General features: G+C 41.3%; 1 long non-coding RNA gene across 1 annotated transcript; it reads left to right on the forward strand.

Annotated features, from left to right (window-relative positions):
- The first annotated feature begins 6,102 nt into the window (after window positions 1-6,102).
- Window positions 6,103-10,597, forward strand: LOC120639074. Its single transcript, XR_005661254.1, has 2 exons — window positions 6,103-6,254; window positions 10,373-10,597. It is a non-coding gene; the product is annotated as an uncharacterized LOC120639074 (long non-coding RNA).
- Window positions 10,598-11,295: the final 698 nt, after the last annotated feature.

Raw genomic sequence — 11,295 nt, forward strand, 5'->3', positions numbered from 1 at the left:
CACCTGTAATTTATTTTACACTCTTTCAACCCCAATAGATTGTAAACTCCTTGAGGGCAAGAATCATGTAAATTAACTCTATTGTACTCTCTCACATGCTTAGTACAATGCTCTGTGCACAGTGGGAACTTAGTAAAAAACTGTTCACTGATTTGTTAGTATGGAAAGTTGAGTAAATGAATAAGTAAATAAATAAGGAGAGTGTGAATCACTTGCTATACATTGTGTTTTCACATTGTGTTTTTTGGATAAAATGCTACTGTGGAATTGGGAATGTTTTTCCAACAACAAGCGTCTGCCTGGATACAGTGCAATGTGGTGTTGCATGGTCATTGGATGATGGGTGCTACAGTGCAAGTTTTTCTGAATGAGAGATGTAACACTCCTATAGGAGAGCTGACTGTTCACTTCATTGCTAAACATCCTGCAGATACAAGAGTGCAGAAGATGATTATTTGTTTTTTCGTAGCCCAGGTGGTGGAATTTAATTAGGGACTGGTTTCTTGGAGGAGGTGGTATTTTAGGAGGGATTTGAGAGAGGGAGAGCAGCAATCTGATAGATTGGAAGGGGGAGGGAATTCCATGTAGGAGGAAGGGTGTGAGGATTGGAAACTGGAGAGAAAGTCAAGTGTGAGGCATAGTGAGAGAGTGTCTCATGCTGGTCCCATAAGTCTCTAAGGGTCTCTTGAACATAGGCCTTATCATCTAGATATTAAAATACCTATTTGGGAAGTAATTGAACACTGTAATTCACAACTTTCTATCTGGAATGTATCTACTAGTGCTGTCTTCTAGTTCAGGCTTATTACAGTAAACAGTGTATTCAACATTTTTTCAGTCAGCCAGAAAATGATTTGTATATATAAGGTTAGACTCTACTGTACTGTCATAGATCTTTATGCATGCACACACACGCACACCCAAGCACGCAGATGTATATAGTAACGCAGCTTTTTAATTATTTTATATGTAAATTTTGTTGGCTGATCTTACATCAGTTTAGATTTTAAGCTCCTTGAAGTCAGGGTCATTGTCTCCTTTCTGCTCCAGGGCCTCCAATACAACACCAGGTACTCAGGGGCTTTCAATTAATGTGAATTGAATTGAATTTGCATCTGGCTTTGCCTAGTCGCCAGATGAAATCCCAGAATTTCCAGACCCTGGAGTTCTGTAGATCAGCATCCTGCTTCCAGACGCAGTTGCCAGAACCTGCTGTTTCCAAGAAAGTGCAGACAAAGGATCATGGAAAGCATCTGGTCAGTTAGGCAATGGAAGAAACTTACCTCCCTTGGTCCCTGTGGGCCTATGCCCTGAAGTATGGGATCTGATTACCCTTATCATTATCTTAGCTTCCATAGCTACAAATGCTATTAGTTATATAATTAGTTAATGTCATTAGCTGTCATCAAATCCAGACAGCATTTGTCTCAAAAACCTCCTGTGGCAGTGCATTCCACAGGTTAAGATCCTTTTATGCCTTCTAAATTCATCACCCTTTAATTCTGCCCAGTGCTCTCTGCTTCTTAGACTGTAGGACCAAAGAAGATGGAAAGATGAATCTTTTCTTCATTTAGGCCCCCATTTTTATTACATCAGGAAACTCCTAACTTTCTCCTTCCTTGGCTAAATATATGCTCTGCACAAAGCAAGTGCTCAATAAATACCAGTGATTGACTGATATGCACCCTCAAGTTTCTCTTTTCACTGACAATCCTGGCTTAAGTCTCCTTCAGTCGACGAGGCCCAAATAGGATCCAGAGCGTCGGCTGGTAGTATCAGTGTCCTCAATTCCTCACAACTCATTTTTTCTGAGGTTGAAAGGTAGGTAGAGTTCGTTCTGAGTTGGTCCTTTGTTCATGCCCCTATTCCATTAAAGCTAACACTTTTTGCCCTCAGGCATTTTATTTGCCAATTATATTTTACCCAGACTCATGTTACTGATTCCTTCAACATGCTTAAGTCTTGTGGGGGCATTGTCTCAGTCATTCTCCCAGTGTCATTTTCATCCTGTGGTCCTCTTTATTATTTCAGGGAAATTTCAGCGAGTAGAAACAAGAAGATAGGTGGCAGACTGTTGACAGCGTGAAACCAGCACCTCCACAAGTTTCACATAGCCCTTTCTTCCCTTTCTTCCACGGCAATCCCTGCCAACGTTATGCCTAGAGTGCGAGCGGTTTTCAAGGTAACTTAGATCCTCAGGTGTTCCCTCTCCTATCTTACTTTGCTGATTTTCTACTACACCCTAGCATTGTCACTTTGCTTCTCTATTGCCAGCCTACTCACTGTACCTCAATCTCATCTGTCTCACTACCGACCCCTCACCCATACCCTCCCTCTCGCCTGGAACTCCCTCCCCCATTGTATCTGACAGAGCACCACACTCCCCACCTTCAAAGTCTTATTCAAATCACATCTTCATCAAGAGGTCTTCCCTGACTAAGCCCTCATTTCCCTTACCTCCCTCTCCCTTCTGTCCCATCCTTGCACTTGGATTGGTTCTCTTTAGTCACTCCACCCTCAGCCCCACAACACTTATGTTCATGTCTGTAACTTCTTTCAATGTCTACCTTCCCCTCTAGACTGTAAGCTCCTTGTGATCAGGGAATATTCCCTTTCATGTGCATTGAAGATCAACTAAGCTCCCAGTGGGCTGGCTGTATCCATGAATCTGGAAATCTGACAGTCTTCCAATCTGTACTGCTCACATCCTCCAGGGTAGGGGAACTTTGAGCATCTGGGCCTAGGGCTGGCTCCTCTAAATGTTCCTGGTGAATTCCATCTCTGATATTAGCACTTGCTAAGAATTTTTAGGGATGTGTTTTTGCTATATATGTCTATTATATTTGCATTATTTCCTTTTTCATTAATTCAATCATTTATTAAGTGCTTATTGTGTATAGAGCACTGTACTAAGTGCTAATAAATCAGTTAATCAATCAATGTACTCTCCCAAGAACTTAGTACAGTGCTCTGCACACAGTAAGTCCTCAAAAAATTCCATTTATGATGATGATTGAGCACTTCGTGCAGAGCACTGTACTGACATGTTCCCTGTCCACAACAAGCTTACAGTTTAGAGGGGGAAGCAGACATTAATAAAAATAAATGTTATGAATGTAATAATAATTGTGGTATTTGTTAAGCACTTACTTTGTGCCATGTACTGTTCTAAGAACTGGGGTGGATATGTGCAAATCAGGATGGATGATTTCCCTGTCCCACGTTGGACTCACAGTCTCAATCCCCACTTTACAGATGAGGTAACTGAGGCACAGAGAAGTTAAATGACTTCCCCAAGGTCCAACAACAGACTTGGCTATGTACATATCTTGTGGGATTGAGTGAATACCAAGTGCCAAAAGGTACACAGATGGCACCCAAGTGCATAGGTGACACACAGATGAAGGAAAACACAACCAGAGCCACTGTATCGTTGCTAAAGGGAGAGTTGAAAAGCCCACCAAAGGAACTTAACAAAGTCTATGGTAACTAGCCAGAGAGCAAATCACTAGGCAGAGAGCTGCCACCTGCAAATAGCTGTTCAGAGCCTTCCATTTGCATTCCCTCTGGGACTAGCATCCCTGAGATTCTCCTACATTCCTCTGGTCTTAATGTGAAGCAATTCAATTCCCTTCAATCTGATCAATCAATCAATCATATTTACTGAATGCTTACTTTGTGCAGAGTACTCTAATAAGTGCTTGGGAGAGTACAATATAACAGAGTTGGTAGACATGTTCTCTGCCCACAGCAAGTTTACAGTCTAGAAAGGGAGATCTGATCTTTGGATTTAAAGATGACTTGGCTGAAGTTGACATATTAGTGAGTGTGGTGGATAAGATGAATGTTGACAGTCCCTTGTAAAGTAGGTTCTCTACGAATTTTGATTTGAGTGTTGGGGGTGGGGATGCTAATAAACACAAAGATGATGATGGTCACATTTTAGTCAGGCTCACACTGAGAACTCTCCAATGCTAGGATATTTCTTTTCTGAGGAAAAAAAGAACCCAAAAGCAAAAAACCATCACCAATAGATGTATATACATTGTATCACACTGACTCTCACTTGGGATTTTTCCAAAAACCCAGGATTCCAAACCTTCTGGACATGGGATGGGCTTGGGAGCCAAAGGATGTGGGTTCTAATGCTGGCTCTGCCACTTGCCTGCTGTGTGATTTTGGGCAAGCCACTTAACTTCTATGTGCCTCATTTACCTCATCTGTAAAATGGGGATTAAGACTGTGAGCCCCATGTGGGACAACCTGATTACCTTGTATCTACCCCAGTGCTTAGAACAGTGCTTGGCGCATAGTAAGCGCTTAACAAATACAATATCTCCAATCTCCATTAAAATAGAAGCAACTTCAGGGTAGGAACTGCTGTCTCTGAGTGCCTGGCACACAGTCAGCCTGAGCTAAGTCACAATGAAGTGACAGTTCAGATCTGTTTTCTTAACTGAAATGTCACCTTGTTCCTTGTGTAGGAGTCAAATGTGCAAGCTTCCCTAACCTCTCCCACCCCTTGTCTTTATTTCACAGGGACAGGCACGAATCTCATCGTTAAAAGCTGAAAAGCAGGATTTCTTATAAATCCCTCTTCCAAGTTGTATGCACCACAATGCAGGCTCTATTCTGAAATTGCCATTCATCTGGAATGGGCTCTGGAGGGATAAATGAGGAACCACTTGTGTGCTAAGAGCAACTACAGAGTAGAGTTTCCTGGTCCCAGTGTCAAATACTTAGGGCTCCCCCCACTTTCTCCTCTGTAGAATGGCCTTAAACTCATCCAGTTTTAATCTAGGGCATAACTTTGGCCCCTTTGCCTCTCACTGCTACTTATTTCTTAATGGTTTCTAGGAGGGGACATTATCCCTATCTTTTGAAAAATTCAAGTAAATTAGGTCTCTTGGGTCACCTTTGCCTGTTACTGTATTTTATTATTATTTTCAAAGAACTCTAAAAGGTTAAAGAGGCACCATTTTACCCTTTGGACATCTGCTGGTTTGACCCATTAGATGATGTCAATTCAAGTTCTATGTTGCTTCAGACTTAAATTCCAATTAAAAGCTATTGATCTATTTTCTATGGGAGGGATCTGAGATTTTTAGAATTTTGCTTTTTCCTTGTTTTTGAAGTTGGGGGTCCCAAATTTCCAATCTTTGAGGACAAGAGCCGGGTTTCAACAGATATAGCATATGTGTGCCACACTTCCTTCCCCCCACCCCCCATCCCCTGACTCCCACCATCATGCTTTCATTACTCTCTATAAACAACAGATGCTGTTTGTCTTCCCTTGCTACACTGAAAACTTCTTGAGGGCAGGGATCATGTCTACAGATTCTGGAATACTTTTCCAAGTGCCTTAAACAGTTCTCTGCACATAGGTGCTCAGTAAAGTGACTGAGATGCATTCTTCAGAAAGCTAGCTAGAATGAAATCAATGTTTGTAAACTCTTGTTGCAGTAGGAAATCAGGAGATACATTACCCTTTTTTTTTTATCAAACTCTTATGACTCCAAAATACATCTACTTATGGACTCTAGTGTCTTGTGAAATAGGGGTGCTGAATATTGAACTACATCACTGTCCTGAGAAGTAAGCATAATCTGGGAATCATGAATGTGATTCAATATCCATGCATTTATAGGAGAGTTCACATGACCCATCATCATCCAGTTGACTCTTCTAGGCAACAGAGTCTGGATGAGAAGCCACACACAGCAGTCTTTCTCCACTTCAGCTTACTCTGTGTCCTCTATTAAACCCTCCCAAACACATAGTACAGTGCTCTGCAAACAGTAGGTGCTCAATAAATATGTGACTCATGACTGATTGAAGGATCCAATATGCACAGCCACAGTACCACAGTCTTTGGATTTACAAAATGATTTATTTGTGGATCCTCTTGGTATCTGCACATTTTTGGTGTGAAAAAATAAATTGTTCCAATGTGAGGGATTGGAGAGATGTCTAGAGAGGTCTGCTGTTTTGTGAGGGATTGCTAGATGAATAGCTGTGTTATTGTACAGAGTATGTAGAAGATATCTTGGTCAGTTCCTCTGTGCCTTCACATGTTATTTCCTTCATAACTCTCAGATGAATGCCATCCGGTTGAGGTGATTTACTATTCCGCTTGAGTTTTTCAAGTTGCTCCAGAACTTCCTCCTCAGAGATTTCAATTTGTGTTAAGGCCACACCAGGGTTTCCTGTGTAAAGTGCCTTTGGAATAGGAATTTCCCCCATCATTCTCAAAGGTAAGAGTGATGCAAAAATATCATTTAACAGCTTTGTTACCTCACTGCCCTCTTTAATGAGCCCCCTCAGGGACGGCACTCACGGATTTCATGTGGGTTTGAGTTACACTCAAGAGAAATGTGGGTCCAAAACCTAGTGAATGGATGTCATTCATATCTACTCTTTTTTCCATCTGTAAGAGATGAAATAAGGATAATATTCCCGCTTTTATAAGTCATCCAAGAATCATTTAATATCAGTTACTAGTGGTAGAATTTAAAAACACTCTTCATTTTTTTCAATCTTTCAGGAAACCAGGCTGGTCGAACAGAAGGGAAACCTGAAAGAGCTATTTAGCTCTTCTTAGAAAATGGCATGATGCTCAGCGGAATGAAAGGGCAGCCAGAGACAGATTTTTGCAGAGACTTGCCTCGCCTACCAAAAACTGGAACCTTGATTGCCAAACGTGGCTGTGTTTCTATTTCAGTTCCTAAAATGTTTGAGGGACAGAATAACCCCAAAAAGGAAGGAGCAGGCCAGACAGGATTTGGGATTGCCCCTACAGCCCAGATTGTGACTCATGAGGAGATTTGAATTTCCTCAAGTCTCAGTTTCCCCATCTGTGTATGGGGAGCCAGGCCTGGCTGGTGTGGAGGTGAGAGAACCCTTATAGTCTTTTAAATCAGGGGAGAGAGAAAATCGCTACTCCCCACCTAAATTTACCAGTGTCCCTTTTGGTGGAGTTCAGGAAGGGGCAAGGGCTGAGGAAGTAGGTCAGAGGTCAGCCATGGCGAATCTCTAGCCCAGAAGCTCCTCAGTTCAGCTACATTTGAAGGGTGAAATAGGGGATGGAGATTAAGAAAGGAGAGACCCTCCTGTTGCTTCAGAAGCAGCAGCATTGCCTCGTGGATACAGCACGGGCCTGAGTCATAAGGACATGGGTTCTAATCCTGGCTCCTCCACTTGTCTGCTGAGTGACCTTGGGCAAGTCATTTAACTTCTCTGGCCTCAGTTACCTCATCTGTAAATTGGGTATTAAGACTGTGACCCTCATGTAGGAAAGGGACTATGTCCAATCTAATGGTCTTGTATTTACTCCAGTGCTTAGAACAGTGCTTGACACAAAATAAGTGCTTAACAAACACCATCATTATTCAGGGTAAGTGCAGTTTCGTCTCTTCCAGCATCTTTGCAGTCTAGGAACAGGCTGCTGGAGCTGATAGGTTATCTTCCTTATTCTCCCAGCCAACCACAAGCTAGTCAGAAGTGATGGTACTCACCAATGTAAGTCCAGGGAGGTGTGTTTTCTTGTCCCAGAAAGCCTATGAAGGAAGTCTCTCTGAACCCAAGTGGAAGAATTGGACTGATGGTGCTAAATGGCATCTAAGCCAGAAGATTTACACTTCATTAGATTTATGAAATGAGACATTTTCCAACTGTATCTTCACTTTGGGGAAAGTGGTATGTATTGCATTTCTCAACTTTTCGTTGTGATCCATGTCCAGAAGCTATTTTACCCCTCAAGGATGTGACGTCAGAAAAGAGGGATAAGAGGGTGGGAATCTTTTCCAAAGTCAAATGAAAGCTATTCCTGAAGACCCAAAATCCTAGGATTTCAAAGAGCTCTGCACAGTGAGGTTCCTGGTCACCACCAAGAAGTTAATGCAGCCATTATCACTTTTGCTTTTAGATTCTTGTCCTTGGCCAGGGTATGGAACAGCCATAGTAATGCTCAAAACTGGGCTATGCTCATGAGGGATATTCTCCTTTAGGCTTTTGAGGAATGAAACATTTTCCTGGCAAAGAACATTGAAAAAGACAAAGACAAGTGTTTCACATTTTAATCCTTCCATAAACCTGACAAACCTGACTTGGGGAAAATAATTAATAGAGATTCACATCAGATGAAGTCCAACAGTAGAAGCTGATTGAAATTTTATTTCAAGCATCTGAAGGCAGATGTAAAGACAAATCCCTAGATTGTAGTTCATCTAGAAGTGTCCCTTATTTATTAATATGATGTGTTTGGTGAATAAGAAATAAGCCTGCCTCTCTTATTCTTGGTTATTTTTCTGTTTTGGGCAGTGTTTTCTTCTCCTTGGTTAATAGAAGAGAGGGGGAGGAGACAGAGTGAGAGGAAGAGAGAGAGAGAGGGGAAGAGGCAGAGAGAGGAAGAGACAGTTTACCTTACATTTTACTGTCTCTAGAATAACCCAGGGTGATGATGATGTTGAGAAAAGTTTTAACATTTTATACAGTTAAAGGATTTTCTGACTATAGAGTAGGTTGAATGATGATTCCAATTGTGCAGTTGGATAAACAGAGGACCAAAATGGATCTTTCCCAAGGTAATTCAGTGACAGATTTGGGAAAGTGGACAGGACAATTAGACAAAACATCCCAAACACCTGATATCAAAAAGAATAGCATTCCTTTTAGCATCTTATAGGCATTATCAGAAACTGAATATTGGACTGGATAGACCACTGTTCTGATCAAAATAGCATTACTTCTGGAATTTGTTCTTAAGTCTTTGGAACTCTAAAGTCACTAGTCCATGTAGCCTTGAAGGTCATGCCTGTTCATAGCTGTTTGCCTCCTCTTCTCTTTCTTCACTTCTTCCCTCTCTTTTCCCCCTTCTCCTTCTTTTCCTCTTTCCCCCCACATTCCTCCCCTCCCTCCTCTTCCTTTTCCTTAGTTTCTCAATCCTCTTTCTTCATTTCGTCGTTCTCCTTTTCCCCTCCTTTATCCACCTTCACCCACTTGACTCTTTTTCTCCCTCCTTCCTCCTCCTGCTCCTTCCTCTCCTCTCTCCCTCTTGCTTACCCTTCTATTGCCACCTACTACTTCCCCTCTGATCCCTTTCTCCTTCCCCTCCTTCTCTTCCCATTCTCCTTCCCTCAATTTTCTCCTTCTCCTCCTTCTAATCTTCTTCCTCTCGTCTTCTACTTCCTCTCTTCTTCCTCATTCTCTTTCTTCTCCTTCATCAATGTACCTGGGAATGTACATATAGGGTACTAAGAATGAACAGTTCCCAGGTTTTAAGTGCATTACTTTGGGCATTATATTATACTAGGGGCTGGGGAAATAACTGTGAAGTTAAAATCAATAGCATTAGCTCCCAAAGAGTTTAATAATAATAATTTTGGTATTTTTTAAGTACTTACTTTATGTTGAGCACTGTACTAAATGTTGGGATTGATCCAATATAAGCAGGTCCCACATCGGGCTCACTGTCAGAGGGAGAACAGGTATTTTTGCAGATGAGGGAACTGAGGCACAGAGAAGTTTAAGTGAGTTAAACTTGCTTGAGGTCCTCTAACTATCAGGACTGTGTTCTATCCACTGGGCAACACTGCTTCTCTATTCTGCCTACAAGGAATTTACACTCTAAAGGGAGAGACACACATCTACTCTCTTGACTCCATTCCCACACTCATATTGTTCCTTCAGCTTGGAATTCTCTCCAATCCCAAATCTGACAGGCCACAGATCTCCCCATATTCAAATGTCTCCTGAAATCTCATCTTCTCCCAAAAGTCCTCCCAAATCAATTTCCAGAAACCCAAATAGTATAAACCTTCAGCCATCTCTAGCACTTACTTTACCCGTCCATGGCATTTTAGTATCTGTGTTCAATTGTACATTCAATTGTTTAGTTGGATTACTCTGCAAACGATGTTATGTCTTTTCCCCGCATGAGAGTGGAAACACATGGTGAGAAAGCTTGTCATTTCTTTGTTTACTGCTTAAGCACTTAGTACACTGCATTACACCAAGTGAGAACTCAATAAATACTATTGCTGATACTACTAGTTCTGCTGATGCTGTAGTTTCTGCAGCTATCAGAAGGAAGGAACCAGGTACATTCGATTATTATATTAAAATATGGAACAGCCTGTTTCTTCAAAAAAATTTAAATTTTGTTAAAATAATTTCTGACATTTCTATTAAAATGCCTTCTTTTTATCAGAGAACCATAAACTAAGGGTTAAAAACATAATCAGAATCAAACTGAATTTAATTTCACCTGGTTTCTGAATTTTCCAGGCAAAATGAATCCCACACTGGCTAATTTTTCTCAAACACCACCTTTAGTATTTGCTAGTGTACCAACAGTTTTTTTTTTTTAATTTAGAGGAGGGAAATGTGGCCTGAAAACTGTGAGAAGAAATGGTTCAAGACAAAATACAGGAAGAGGAAAGACCTCTGCCGTTGATAAGTTCTCCTGACTTTCAGGTCCCAATCTCCTGGGGTCAATCAGTTGATCTGTTTTATGAATGGGCTGGTAAGTATGTATGTATATGTGTACAGGCACGAGCTGTGGAATTGGAAGATGAAATAAAACTTGAATGAGGAAGAGGAGGAGGAAACATTGGTAACATCTTGAAAAATCCAAAATTTATGAGAGCTTGAAAAACAATTTCCTTTTACGGTGCAGATTCTGAATTTCCCACATGAAAGTACAGGAATTGGATGCTAAATCCTTCTTTGCCAGCAAGACCCCTGAAAAGAGGTATGAAAAAGAGTTACTGTTCAGTTTCTATTCATGCCTCCTGAAAGCCTGAGAATGTGAAAACACGCTGGTATTTCAGAGCTCTCCTGGCTGACTTTCCAAAAGTGATCTATTGTCCAGCTTTGTATTTTTGTGGGTCATTCTGCTCTGGTTCTGCCTGTGCCATAACACTCTCCTGCATCTACCAATAATCCACCCTGTCGACTCCACATTTAGAAGCATATTTTACCATCCTTCCCACTTGGAGAATCCCTGATGAAGTGATGTGAGGCTCTTTGGGTGGATTGAAGAGAGCATATGGCCTTCTAATCAGCCTTGCTGCCGAAAGGAGTAGAAACAGTAGAAAGGAAGGGAAGTGAAAGGGTCAGGAATAAAATGGGAGGGAGGGAGGTTGTGGGGTAAGAGAGAGAGAGAAGCAGAAAGAGAGAGTCTGTTATTAAATGGGATGCTTGGACAAGTTTTCAAAATATAAAATTTATATTGGTAGGGAAAGCTAACAGCTTACAGGAGGAGCAGGAAAAAATGTGATTTTAGTATGAGGGAAT

The sequence above is a fragment of the Ornithorhynchus anatinus genome, chromosome 2 (assembly GCF_004115215.2).
Source record: "Ornithorhynchus anatinus isolate Pmale09 chromosome 2, mOrnAna1.pri.v4, whole genome shotgun sequence".
NCBI classification, from domain to species: Eukaryota; Metazoa; Chordata; class Mammalia; order Monotremata; family Ornithorhynchidae; genus Ornithorhynchus; species Ornithorhynchus anatinus.